The following is a 14,869-nucleotide window of genomic DNA, read 5'->3' on the forward strand; positions in this document are numbered from 1 at the left end:
TTAAGTGGCAAGGTAAACCAATGTATGCGAAATCTCAAAAAAAATATAAAACTAGATCCCAAGGGAGGAAATGTTATTGGATTTAACAATTTCATAGGAATAACTCAAAAGAAAAATGGAGATTTCATCTTGTACCCCCATGGATAATTCCGTCAATTCATTAGTGAAAGCTAGAGTAAGTTAATTGTTCACCGTCAATGCATAGTATGTATTGAATTGTGGGTTTCACTTAGCACGTAGTGACACGAAGCTAAGATCATGAACACATAAATTGTGCAACCATAAACCTCAGTGGTAATGTCTGAGAGTCTCAAGGGTTACGTTTGTGAAGCGAATGAGATGGAGAAAAAGTAATGTAGATGGTGTAAAGAGACCAAGTACCTCTGCTGTGAAAAATAAGGACTAAGCAGAAAACTCTTATCTCATGTGAGAGGAGAGTTAGGTAGCTCATGATTAGAATAAATATGAGAGCCTAATTGGGAAGACAAGGTTTGTTTGTACCAAGTCAGTAAGACTTTTATTCAGAATCAGGTGAGGCTTTGGACACATACAGCAGCATGCTTCTAGGGACACTTAGCTAGTGAAATGATTTACCCACAAAGAGACATACAAAAAGATAAGAGCCAAAATTAAAATAAAATAAAGAAAGAGAAAAATAAATAATAATAAAAAAAAGTATTTTTGGAGTTTTTGAATTTAAAAAAAAAATAATTTAAAAAAAATAATAAAAATTATTTTTGGAATTTTTGATAAAAAGGAAAATAAGACATAAAAAAATGAATACAAAAAAGAAAATTGTTGGAACCGAACCCGAGCGTTCGGTTTATTTCGGTTGAGAAAAATTTTGGAACCGAACCCGAGCGTTCGGTCTATTTCGGGTGAGAAAAATTTTGGAACCGAACCCGAACGTTCGGTCTATTTCGGTTGCCAAAAAAATAAGTTTGAAAAAGAAAAGAACTTTGACAATAAGATAAATGAATTTGGAAAAATAATACAAAACATTTACAACCAAAGAAACTACCTTTGAGTGATAAGCGAAGATCAAATGATACAACCAAACCCGAGCGTTCGGTTCATTTCAGTACACCAGAACAAGACCCGAACCCGAACGTTCGGTCTATTTCGCTTCTTACTTTTAATCTTGAGAGGTAATTTTTGGTACTGACTCCGATTCCATCATTCCTAGCCCTTGTAGAATTTTGTTGAAAGAAGCTTCAGGAAGAGCTTTGGTGAAGATGTCAGCCAGTTGATCAGTGGTTCGAACAAAATGAATTTCGACGTTCCCATCTTCCACATGATCCTTAATAAAGTGATACCTCAGTGCTATGTGCTTAGTCTTGGAGTGTTGCACTGGGTTATGACAGATCCTAATTGCACTCTCGGAGTCGCAATATAGTGGGATCTTTTTCATATTGAGTCCATAGTCCCGGAGCTGGCTTTGGAGCCGAATCACATGAGATGTACAGGAGGCAGCTGCGATGTATTCTGCTTCATCTGTAGACAGAGATACACAAGTCTGTTTCTTTGATTGCCAGCTAACCAACTTCCCGTCAAGGAATTGGCAGCCTCCAGTGGTGCTTTTCCTGTCTAGTCCACAACCTTCAAGGTCTGCATCTGAGTAGGCTTAAACGAAGAAACCTGAGTTTGGTGGATACCATAAGCCGAGAGAGGTAGTTCGTTTTAGATACCGGAGTATGTTCTTCACAGCAAGCATATGAGGTTCACGAGGATTCGCCTGAAATCTAGCATAGTAACAAACAGAAAACATTATATCAGGCCTGCTAGCAGTAAGGTACATTAAAGAACCGATCATCTGGCGATATAGCGTAATATCGACTGGTGGCTTATCCAAGGATGGAGTGAGCTTGGTGTCGAACGCCATTGGAACTTTAACCTTTGAGTCTCCCATCATGCTGAATTTAGCAAGGAGAGTCTTGGTGTAGGCTTCCTGGTTAATAAAGATGCCTTCGGGTCCCTATCTAAAATTTAAACCAAGGAAAAAGTTAATCGGGCCCATTGAGCTCATTTCAAATTTAGTCTCCATCAGCTTTCTGAATTCAACTATTAAGCTACGATTCGTTGAGCCAAAGATGATATCATCGACATAGATTTGAACAATCATAAGGTGGTTACCTTCCTTCTTACGAAAGAAAGTTGGGTCAACCGAACCTTGTTTGAATTTGGACATCTTTAAAAACTTGGTTAGCGTTTCATACCAGGCCCTAGGTGCTTGTTTCAGCCGATAAAACGCTTTGTCTAGAATATAGCAGTGATTGGGGTACTTTTCATTGACGAATCCCGGAGGTTGCTCCACGTACACCGTTTCTTCAAGTTCTCTATTTAGAAATGTGCACTTTACGTCCATTTGGTAGACCTCAAAGTTCTTGTGTGCAGCATAGGCAAGAAATATTCTAACAGATTCCAGCCTAGCTACAGGGGAAAAAGTTTCCTCATAATCGATTCCTTCCTCCTGGCAGTATCCTTTCACCACTAGACGAGCTTTGTTTCTTATCACATTGCCTTCCTTGTCCATTTTATTTCTGAAGACCTATTTGAGACCAACAACCGAGGCATCTTTAGGAGTTGGAATGAGGCGCCAAACCTTATTTCTTTCAAACTCATTAAGTTCGTCTTGCATAGCTTGAACCCAATCAGAGTGATCAAGAGCAGTATTTACTGTCTTCGGTTCAACTTTTGAGACGAAAGAGTTAAACATGCAGAACTCTACTTTTGAGAACAGAGATGGTTGCTTTTCCTTCAGTTGAGATCGGGTCAGGACCTTTTCGAAGACATTACCCACTACCTGTGAAACAGGATGATCTCTGGTCCATTTGACAAGAGGAGGGTAATTTGGATCATAGGATGGATCCAATTCAACGTTTACCATTTCTTCTAATTCAAATTGACTATCATCGTCATAAAACATATCGGCATTCTCCCCCTCGACTGATGAGCTTTCAGGTGTATCTTGACTTTCCGGTGCTACAGGACTTTCGGGTGCATTTGAGCTTTCGGGAGCTACAGTACCTTCTGGTGCAGTAGAGCTTTCGGGTGCAGCTGGAGAAAAGTTATCCCCCTTAATTTGTGAACCCAGCTGTTTTGAAGAAGATGGATTCTCCCCCTCAATTGAAGCACCGTGCTGAGGAGGTTCATTTGAAACTGATACTCCTTCATCCATTCGTTTGGCAGCGTCTTCGATGATTTGCTTCAGATGGTCAACTTTGTTGCCTGCTGCATTGGCTTCTGAGAGAGTAGCCTTCTCCGGTTCATCGAATAACTCCACAAACTGCTCAAATAAATTTGCAATCGAGGCCGTGACTTGACCTGTTTGAGAGAAAATTTCTCCAACTGTTTCTTCAGTGGCCTTCAACTTCTTGACGTAGCTGTCATCGAAAGTCACATAATATGTTTCTTCAATCTTCCTCGAACGCTTGTTTAAAACCCTGTATGCTATCGAAGTAAGAGAGTATCCCAGAAAAATCCCTTCATCGGCTTTAACGTCAAACTTGTTATGATGTTCTTTAGAATTGAAGATAAAGCATCGTGAGCCGAATACATGGAAGAATTTAACGTTTGGCTTCCTGTTGTTGATGATCTCATAAGGAGTGAGAGTGAAACGCTTATTGAGATAGGACTTGTTCTGCGTAAAACATGTTGTAGCAATAGCATCAGCCCAGAAATATAAAGGTAGAGAAGCGAAACTTAGCATGGTTCGGGCCGCCTCACACAAAGATCAGTTTCGTCTTTCGACAATCCCATTTTGTTGAGGGATGTAGGGGGCTGAGAAGTTGTGAATGGTTCCTTTTTCTGCCAAAAAGTCTTCAAATTCTTTATATTTAAACTCCAGCCCATTGTCGCTTCTGATGTTGCGAACGACTTTCCTCAGTTGCACTTCAACCTGCTTAATAAACATCTTAAGCTTGAGAGTTGCCTCAGATTTGTGCTTCAGAAAGAACACCCATGTAAAACGTGAAAAGTCATCGACAATAACAAGAATATACTTGCTACCGCCAATGCTTTCGATAGATGATGGACCACACAAGTGAATGTGAATCAACTTAAGTGGTTCAACAACTTTAGTGTTTATAATGGATGGGTGACTTTGACGACTCTGCTTCCCCATTTCACACGCAGCACACAAATGTTCTCGATCAAACTTGAGCAATGGAAGACCCCGAACATGACCTCCTGTGACAAGTTTGTTGATATCCTTGAAATTGAGATGGGAGAGCCTTCGGTGCCACAGCCAGCTTTCGTCAGAATGTGCTTTGGATAACAGACAGATAGCTAGATTTCCTTTGATAGGTTTGAGATTGAGAGGAAACATTTCGCCTTTGCACTCTGATTTGAGAATCACTCTTTTTGTTTTCTTCTCTATTATTTCCGAACCCTCATCGTCAAATGAAACTTTAAGATCGGTACCTCCAACATGCTGAGATACACTGATGAGGTTATGCTGTAGTCCTTCAATGTATGCAACCTTTCTAATCGTGAAGTCTCCATTTGTTATCATCCCATAACCTTTTATCGTGCCATATGAGTTGTTCCCGAACTTGACATTCCCTCCATTTGGAAGATATCGAAATTCCCTCAGCTCTTCCTTCCTTCCCGTCATGTGACGTGAGCAGCCACTGTCAATATACCATTCTTCGTCGAACTTCTCGTCACTGATAACCTGCAAAAATCAAGCAGATTTAGGAACCCAAAGTTTCTTGGGTCCACGTGAGCCTTTCACAGGAACAAGAATAGTAAGAGAAATGTCAACGAGATATGTTCTTTTTATTAGAGTTGTTTCATCTTTCTTCTTAATAGTAAAAACTTTAATTTTGTTAGGATTTGTTACAGTCGGTTTGGATTCAGGTTCAAGCGTTTGGGTCTTGGAATGCTTTTGTTCATTCTTGACTGAGGAAACCTTCGATTTTCCTTTCAAATCTGTTGAAGATTTTGGATTTTGAGTTTGAATAGAATTGGATTTAGAATGGGGTTGAGAAGACTTAGAATGAGAGAATTTAGACTGAGATGTTTTCTTGACTTGAGGTTCTAAGTGACCCTTTAGATTTTGGTCATTAGTGGGACCGAACCTTGAATCTCGATAGCTTTTGCTCTCTGAACCGAACCTATGCTTTCGGTAGCTGGTGTTCTCTAAACCGAACCTTTCCCTTCGGTTGTTATTCCTTTCTTGCGGCCTGACAGTACTTTTCTCTGACTTTGAATTTTTGTCATGATAAGAGAAATGGGCGTTTTGAGATCGCCAAAACTGTTTTCGCTCTGAGATATTCTTTTTGTATCTCAGATTCCTTTGCTGCTTTTGATCCTTCACTTGCTTCGGCTGTCGGTGGATGTTGGCTTTTTGCTTTTGCTTCCTGTCAGCCGGTTCACTTTTAACAGATGATGTTTCGCTTGAAGGAGTGACTTCTTCTATAGGAACTTCTTTTGCACCACTGGTACTTGGCACATCGAAGTTGTCAGGCTTGTTTAGTGGCTCTGGCACATATCTTCCTTTGGTTTTCCAGGACGTTCGCTCTGACAGACCAACAGTTTCATCTGCATTATCTATAGGAGGAGACCAGAAAAACTCATCACAGCCATCTGCATTATCTTCGTTTACTATGGCGGTGAGTTCGGCTGTCTGATGTTCGGTTACTCCTATGACCTTATACACCTGATTTGGTGTTGTTCTCACCTTTTGGTACACCACTGTCTTTTCTTCAAGAATCGGGGACTTATTTTGGGATAAACGAGCAAACTCCACAGAATTTTCAGAAATAAGATTTTTGTGGTTTTCGGGTTCGCTCTTGACAAACTCTGAACAGTCAACTTCATCCTCTACAGAAATTACTCTCATATCATCATCCTCATTAAGCTCAGACGCGTTTTCAACATCAATTTTATTTTCTGAGCTCAAGTTGGCATTCAATGAGTCAAATTTTTGTATGGTTTCGGTCATTAGTTTCACTTTATCATTTTCATCCAAAAGGTTTTTCAGCATGTCCTTATGGTCCTTGGACTTTATAAAAGATTCGATTTTGTCCAGACCATACATATAAGTCGGATTCACATCATCAGACGAAACTACACTTTCGCAATTATATGCTTCAGCATCGATTTCATCCTTCTTAAACTCAAGGAAGGGCAAAATCATGCGATGAATTTTCTGCCCTATTTCACAGTTCAGATGAAGTTGAGTGATGTTAGCATAAAGACGTTTAGCAATTAAACAAAAAACATTTCTCTGTTTCAGAAGTTTTAAATTGTCTCTTTGTAAATAAATGTTTTCGTCCTTAGATTTTATCAGCTCCGACTCCTTCAGCTCTATCCACATCCTCCGTTCATCACTCTTGGATGACACCCTGCTTATTTGGTCAGTTAGGTTAGAATTGGTGACCCGTGTTTGAGTTAAACTGCTATCTAGATTTGAGATTCTTGAATTTAAGCTTTTTAATTCTTTTTCATATGAATTTTGTGGGACTTTGAATGAAACAAAAACGGATTGTACCTTCTTGATCAATTCATCAAGCTCATTGAACTGCACACTGAGAGGTTTTGCTGTGAAGCATAAGTCCTCTCGTTCCTTGGTGTCCTCTTTCCCACCGTCTGTATTGTATCCCCTCATTTGAGATACATCTATCACCATCAAACACTTCCCACTGCTTTCATCACCTCTTGTAACATACGCCTTTCCATGAGATGGCTTCCTGACTTCATCATCCTCTGAGTCGGTTGACCAGACCTGCACGCCACTGAACTCATCATCCGCTGCCGAACCCTGCACAATTAAAGCATTCATCGAAGGATTAGTAGCAACTTTCTTTCTCTTGATCTCTTCCAGCTTTTTCATCAACACAGCCTCTTCATCTTTTTCTTCATCCTTCTCTGCCATTTTCTTTAGGACACAGTCTTTGGCATAGTGGTTCTTTCCTCCACAGTAGTAGCAGTTCACACCAGAATCTCCTTCAACTTTCACCTCTTTCTTTGGTTCTTCTGTCTTCGGTTCCTCCTTAACCTTTTCAGGACTGTAGCTTCCCTGCCAATTTTGGTTCTTATTGGTAGGGAACCTTTTCTTAATGAACCTCTTTGGATTCGACACCATCATTGCATAGTCTTCAGAAGTAAGATCATAGTCTTCTAAGTTGAGATCTTCGTCTTCTACCACACTTTTGCTTTTATACAGGAGTGCCAAGGACCCCAAACTTGAGACCACATTTTCTCTTGCAAGACAATCTTTTCTTGGGATTTCAGAATCCCCACTAGCTTTGCCAATGAATAAAATTTAAATTGCGCATGAGCTTTAACAGTGGACACAACCGCTCTCCACTCGAATCTAAGGCCATTCAAAAAGGTTACTTTTTGTTCAATCAGCTTCCTTTCTATATCGTGTTTGATCATCTTGCTAAGAAGATGATTGAAGCGATCAAACGTCTGAGTAACAGTTTCATCAGAATTTTTTTTAAATTCACCAAACTCAGACAAAAGCAAGGTGTGAATAGAATGCTCCAAATTTTCATCTGTGGAATATAGCTCTCGCAGCCTATCCCAGATTTCTTTAGTCGTGCTGCATGAACTCACCAGCCTGAATGTATCTGATTGAAGAGCGAATCGAATCAGTCTCAATGCTTTAATATTGCACTGAAACTTTTCCTTTTCGTCTTGAGCAACATCCTTTACGTCCTTTAACAGATCATTATACTTTTTCTGAGTTTTAATGATTTTTGATGTTCCTGAGTGAGCAAATGGTCCAGATACGATTGCTTCCCAAATAAGGTATCCATTGTCTTCAGATCCGATGACATAATCTTCAAAATGATGCGCCCAGACTTCGTAATCTTGGGTGTAAAGAATAGGAATCTTCGTCGTTGATCCAATGTTGTTTGAGATGTTGATGGGATTAGATTGTCACTCGTCCATGATTGATCGCTTAACCTGTTTGATAGATCAGACTTGTAATATGTAATATTAGGGCAAAACAAATAAATGCTGAGTTACGTCAATTATGGAATGACGGCTCAATAAATATTAGTTAATGCGGAATAACCCTAATCGCAAACTCTTTCACAGAAAAGATGTGTATGAATTACACAGCCTCCCACTCTGATACCAATTGATGAGTTATAAAAGAACTCTTTGATTGATTAGATCTTTGTAACAGGTAAGTAATAAACGTAAAGATAGTAAAAATGAAACACAAGTATGAATCAGAATGTGTCGAATGATTAGATTACTCGACCCTCAGCAGAGCTCGACTAAGAACTTCCACTGTACAGGATTCTAGGGTTACAAAATAAGAACGATGAATATGCTAAACAATACTTGTCTTATCATTTCTAATCCTTTCTAATCAGTATGTTCTAGGATGCATGCAAGCATCTATTTATACTAAACCCTACAAAACTCACGGATGGACAGGCCCATATCGGAGATAAACATTGGACTAGCTAACGAGCCCAATAGACGCAACACAATATTGATCCTAACAAAAACTCTTATGAACTCACCAACTTAATTGTTTACACTTTTTCAAAACTACTTGTATTCTCAGGAAATCAATGAAACAGGAATACCAACAGCATTTTGAGGATGGGACGATAAATCGTCAAACAATTCATTTTGTCATCATAATGTAATTGATTTGAAAACTGTAAACATATTATATAAGGTACTGTCTTTTGTCAATCATTTACTATTATTTCAATCTGCATGTTTTGACTTCTCGAATAATAATGTTATGTTATATCATATTAGTCAAACTATCCACAGTCGATCATACTTTGGAAGTAGGTATTGAGGCAAGACTGTCATGAATGGGTCTGTAGTTTGTCAGGGACAAAAGGGTTGCAGTGTTCATGAGTACTCCAGGAATAAGATTCGTGTATTGGATTCAACCCATGCGCACTTGTATCACTTCATGGGATTTATCTCGAGTGATCGTGAGACGGTAATATCATATAAGTCTTCAAACCAAGAGATATGAGTTGTTGACTATGAGTTGGTTATACATTGATAGTATGAAAACACATTAGTAACTTGATGTTATAAAATGTGCTATTCTATAGAATTTGATGATTAGTTAGTACAAGCATATAAGTCGAAGTTTATCTGTTCCTTTTAATCCTTGGAGGATTAAAAGCGATATCTTGCCCCTCGATGATTTTTTGTTGACTTATGTGTCGGGACCGATCAGAACTAAATTGATATGTTCGATTAAGTTCTATGTCAAATAAATCAGAAATCGGGAAACAAACTATTCGGCAATAAGTATGACGTTGTTCCATGTATTTGTTTGACTGATATCTTGAGAATAGAGGATTATATGATCACTTATCTTAAATGGCGCCTTATCTCAGTACCACGAGAGTTTCAAAGAGCTACGCTTGCTAGTCAGATCCTGAAGTCATACTTGCAGCTATAGTTATTAGACTTATCGAAGTGGGAGACTATTGGATAAGGTTTCTAAGACCATAACTATATTTGGTATGTACTTGACCCGATTTGGCATGCTCCATTTGGGTTACATGACATCGAAACAATTTGGATAGACTTTTGTGAGAAGAGGATATTTATGGTTTATTAATATATAATAAGTTCTAATATATTAATAGGAATTATTTATTTAGTATTGATCAATAATTAGTTTGGAATTAATTTTGAGATCAAAAGAGACTAATTAAATAAATGAGGATTGATTTGGTAAATCATTCATTCTAATTATAGTGGGCTTATGATCCATAGTTTTTCATGACGGGCTAAACCCATGTGGTGACCCATGGAAACTCCATGGAGGTTAAGACCCATGGATCAGGAGGAATATGGAAAGGCATGAGCTACATGGTGTAACCCTAATGTGCATACTATATAAAGAAGCCTCATCCAAGCAAAATCGACACTTAAGTGATTCTAGTGAGGGCTAGCCGATTTTGGTGCATATCAATCTTCTGTCAAGTTATTCGGAATTATTGGTGGTGTTGTGTGAAGCATTTGAGGCATCACATTTGGGGTGCTAGGCTCACAAGGTCTTAAGGAATCCAAGATACAAGAAAGGTATATCGTTCTACTAGTTTTATATTACATATACCCCAATCATATGCTAGTTAGGATGAAACCTTGTAAAACTCAAAGTTTACATGTATAATGGAGAAAACATAGATCCAAGGTTTCTAGGGTTGCATACACACCATAAGAGTGTTACAATGTTCAAAACCCATCAGAAACTATTAAACATTACTGGTGATAGCCAAGGTTTTCATACAAAAGGGGTTTCATTAAAATCAATGACATATAATACAGCTGGTGGTAACCAGGCATGCAAACTAATACTTTATGGAACACAGTAAAAAAATTATATGTTAGAAAATATTGGATTTTCTTAGGATGCATACACACACTTTTATACAGATTTAGTGACATATTTTCATTACTAAAACATTTTTATGAACTCACCAGCTTTATGCTGATACTCTTTCAAAATTGCTTGTATTCTTAGGAAATCAGTAGATAGGTACTTCCGCATGATTTTGAGAAGACGGAGCGTATAGAGTGACATCTTTTATATTTTTTTTATACTTTTGGTGTATACAAATTATGTATCAAACTGTTGTAAATATTTTACTTATTCAATGTAATGATTGTGTTTACTTTGATTACTATGATGCAATTGTTATGATACTTTACATGACGTCCTCCACCCCCGAACGTTTCCATCATTTCGATTTGCGGGTGTGACAGATTGGTATCAGAGCTATTGTTGAAAGTGAACTAAGTATACCGGACCTTACATGGTATACAACTATAAGCACTAAGGGGCCGATGTGCTCTGAACTAAAAGTATACTTTTAAAAATATAAGTATTTTATAAGAAGTATACAAGTATATATACATATCAGAAACAATATCGCATGTAGAACAAAACAAAAGTATTTGGATGTTGAACACTGCAGCTAAACCTAGATAGTTATGTAATCATGTCTGGAATAGATACAACCTGATCAACTATATTTATTTGAGATACGACCAACATGTGTTTGGGAGTGACTCTGGCGTTTCAATAGGCCTAAAACTTACCAAGCTATATACAACGAGAGATTAATAGAATAGAACATACAACTTAAGATACTATAAGAGTATTTTATCAAGATCCGAATTCAGTATAGAGATTCATTCTAAGTGTTGCTACTTATTTCTTCTCTAGCGATAGTTTATTTGTATTGGAAACTTTTCTTTGCATTTTGCTTAGTAGAACACTTTGTCTTTGCATTTCCCTAACCCGATGGTTTGAGAAGATAGAGTCGATCTTTGAGATATGTGCTTGTCCCGAATCTAGCAAAGTGAAATTTGCAGCACGCACCTTCATTGACAGAGCACTAACTTGGTGGAATGGCCATGTCAAATCCCTAACTCTTCTAGTGGCTAATGCCATGAGTTGGGAGGATCTAAAAGAACTGATGCTCGCTGAGTACTGCCCTTGAGGAGAGATTCATAAAGTAGGGTAGGAGCTCTGGAATTTGAAGATAAAAGGCTTCGACGTTGCTGCTTACATCGAGAAATTCAGCGACCTTGCTCTTCTCTGCCCGGGAATGGTGACCCCAGAGAGCAAGAAAGTAGAAAGATTTATATGGCGATTGACACCCCCAACGCAGGGGAATGTCCTGGCTGCAAACCCGCTGACGATTGGCAGTGCCAAACGGTTGGCGCAAACTTTGATTGATCTTGGAGGTCGCCAGGATCCCGAGCCAGCTGCCGACAAATGACCCAAGGAGGGCGGTGGGAAGAAAAAGTTATGGATCAAAAGCAAGGGAAATTCATTGTAGGATCCCTCTAAGAAGCAAAAAATAGTGGCAGTTCATGCTGCTACTACTCCTGCGACTGCACCTACACCTCAAGCACCTGGAAGTAGATATGTTGGAACCCTCCCAAGGTGTGACAAGAGTAACTTCCACCATCACGGAACGTGCCGTGAAATGTTGTGAAACAACTGTGGCAAAAAGGGACATACAACTCGTTTTTGCAAGCGACAAATCCAACCCACTAATCAGGCTCCTAGAGTTGGAGTAAGCCAAGCCAGTTATCGATGTGGTGAGACCGGGCATTACAAGAGGAATTCTCCAAAGGCAACAACAGATGGAAACATGGGGAAACTGATCCCACCGTAGTTACGGGTAAGTTCCTCCTCGACAACTCTTACGCATGCATCCTTTTTGATAGTGGTGCGGAGAGAAGTTTTCTTTGCCATGCATTGAAACATCTACTAATTCGTAAATTCCAACCTTTAACTGAAACATTTATCGTCGAGATGGATAATGGAAAGAAAGAGAGCACTAACGACCTATTCATAGGTTATACCCTTACCCGATATGATTATTCCTTTCCCATCGATCTTATGCCGGTCTCCATTAAGAGCTCCGATGTCATTATCAGCATGGACTGGTTATGTCTTCATCGTTCCGATATCCTCTGTTTTGAGAAAGCCATTTTCCTCAATTTGTCTAACGGCGAAGCCCTCATCATTTATGGTGATAAACTCTGCTCAAACCTTCGTATCATATCATGCACCAGCCCAAAAATATTTGCGAAAGGAGTGTCATGCATTCCTATCCCATGTAATTAACGAGAAGCAGGAAGTTAAGGATCTCGAGAGCATCTCCGAAGCCTACAACTTTCCTGATATGTTTCCCAAAGATCTCCCCGGAATCCCTCCCGAGCACCAAGTCGAATTCCAAATCGACTTAATCCCCAGAGCTACCCGCATAGCCAAATCCCTTAACCATTTAGCGCCGACAGAAGGGCACAATGTATGGTTTGGTTTAGGATATTTCATTGTATAAGTCTTTTGAGTCTTGTTTTATGGAATTAGGAGTTATTGGTACGTTTACGGCCTTGAGATGTGTTTACGGCTGTAAACCTGTTTAAGGCCAATGTCTTCTTACACTGTTTGATTGTCACATTGCTTGATCACTGGTTATGATCCTATTTCTGGGACCTTACAATTGGTATCAGAGCAAATCCGGTGTCAAAACATCTTTTAATCACGTTTTCGGTCAAAGGAGCTTAGCTTCATCACTGTTCGTGACTTTATTTGGTGGTTACTTAACAAAAGGAATTCAAATATGCTTAAATATGAAGTTTTCATCAACATCTGTGCATTTACGGCCGCAAATTTGATTTCTTCAATAACCGTAAACTCAGTTCACGACCGTAAACTGAGTATCTTCAAAGACTGTAAACAGTAAACCTTTAAAGACTGCAAACTCCGACTACAAATTCTTTGACTGTAAACTCGACCGTAAACCAAGTTTACGACCATAAACTGTGTGACCGCAAACTGTCATTTGACACTTCTTTTAGTTTATTTTTCACTTTTATTCTCACTTAAATAATTAACTAAAAAATATAACAAAAATGGATTCTCAAAGTCAAGCACTTAATCATGAACTGGATTCTGTTATGGGAACAACCACCTGTATTCCACGATTATTGTCTACAGAAGGGTTCCCAGAATGGAAATATCGAATTAAGAATACATCAAAATGAAAGATTTCAAGGTTTGACGAAGCATTCTTAGAGGGCCAATCAGAATTTCTACCACTATTGCGGGTGGACAACAGATTGACAAAGCAGTTGAAAACTACACTGATGAGGATTTTGAAAAAATTGAAGAGCAGGAAAGGGCTCTAACTACTTTGACTATGGCTTTATCTCCCGATGTGGCTCAAGGTTTCAGAGAATACACTTCAGCCAAAGCACTATGGGAAGCTTTAATTGAGCTCTACGAGGGGAATGAAGACATAAAAGAGAGTCATCAGGATATATTAAGACAAAAATTCAACATGTTTAATTATATCCCTGGAGAAACCCTGGAAGTTCAGTTGCAGTGATTGACTACACTTACTACTGAGAAGAATATAGTTGGGATCTTCTTCACTAAATATGAGATAAACAAAAACTGCTGAATTCACTTCCGAAGTCGTGGGATTTGAACTTGGCTGTCATCAAGAAGACAAAAGATCTGAATCGTCTTAGTCTTGCTGAAACAATGTCACTTATCAAAGCATGTGATCTTGATGATAAATAAAGAGAGATTAATCACATGAATTCCTACTCGACTGCAAATCTTTAGATTTCTTCTAACAATGCTTTTTCATCACTGACCTCCACTCCAAGTCAAGCGTTTGATGTTCAACAATCTCATAATCAAACTTTTGTTACTCCATCAGCTACAACATTTACTGCTTCATCATCTATGCCTCATCCACAAAGTCAGTCTTTCGTTACTCCACAAGCTACTCCCTCCTCCAATGCACCAGTTATGGTTCCTTCTTCAAACTCCAAAGAAAGTGATGAAAATTTAGCTCTTGCCACTGGACATGTCAACTGTTACAATGCTTTTGTAGCTGGAGAGCTTCCACCTCAACTCTCACTTGCTGAAATGGATCAAATTCATCCAGAAGATGTGGAAGAAATGCTTATTACGTGGTAGATAGCTATGGCAGTATTCAGAGCGAAGCAATTTGCAACGAAGATGAGAAAGAACAACTGGGGGATGAATGCTAACAAGAAGGTAGGTTTTATAAAGGAAAGTTGTGTTGCTTCAACTATCATGAGCCATGTCATTTTTCTCGTGAATATCCTAAACCCGACAGAAGAGTAAGCAATGATCAAAAAATGGTCCCAGTGGGAAGCAATCATCGAAGTATTGCTGTCAACAGTGAGACTGCTAATCTGGTAGTGGTTGCTTAGTCCTTTGACCGAGAGGACCAGATTTAGGACCTAAAAATGCTCACTTGGCTCAAATCAATGACATTCATGTGAAGAAAGTTGAGGTTGATAATGGGGTTGCAGTGTGCATTAATGGTATCTTCTATTTCAAAATCCAAGAAGA

Source organism: Lactuca sativa, chromosome 3, assembly GCF_002870075.4.
Source record: "Lactuca sativa cultivar Salinas chromosome 3, Lsat_Salinas_v11, whole genome shotgun sequence".
NCBI classification, from domain to species: Eukaryota; Viridiplantae; Streptophyta; class Magnoliopsida; order Asterales; family Asteraceae; genus Lactuca; species Lactuca sativa.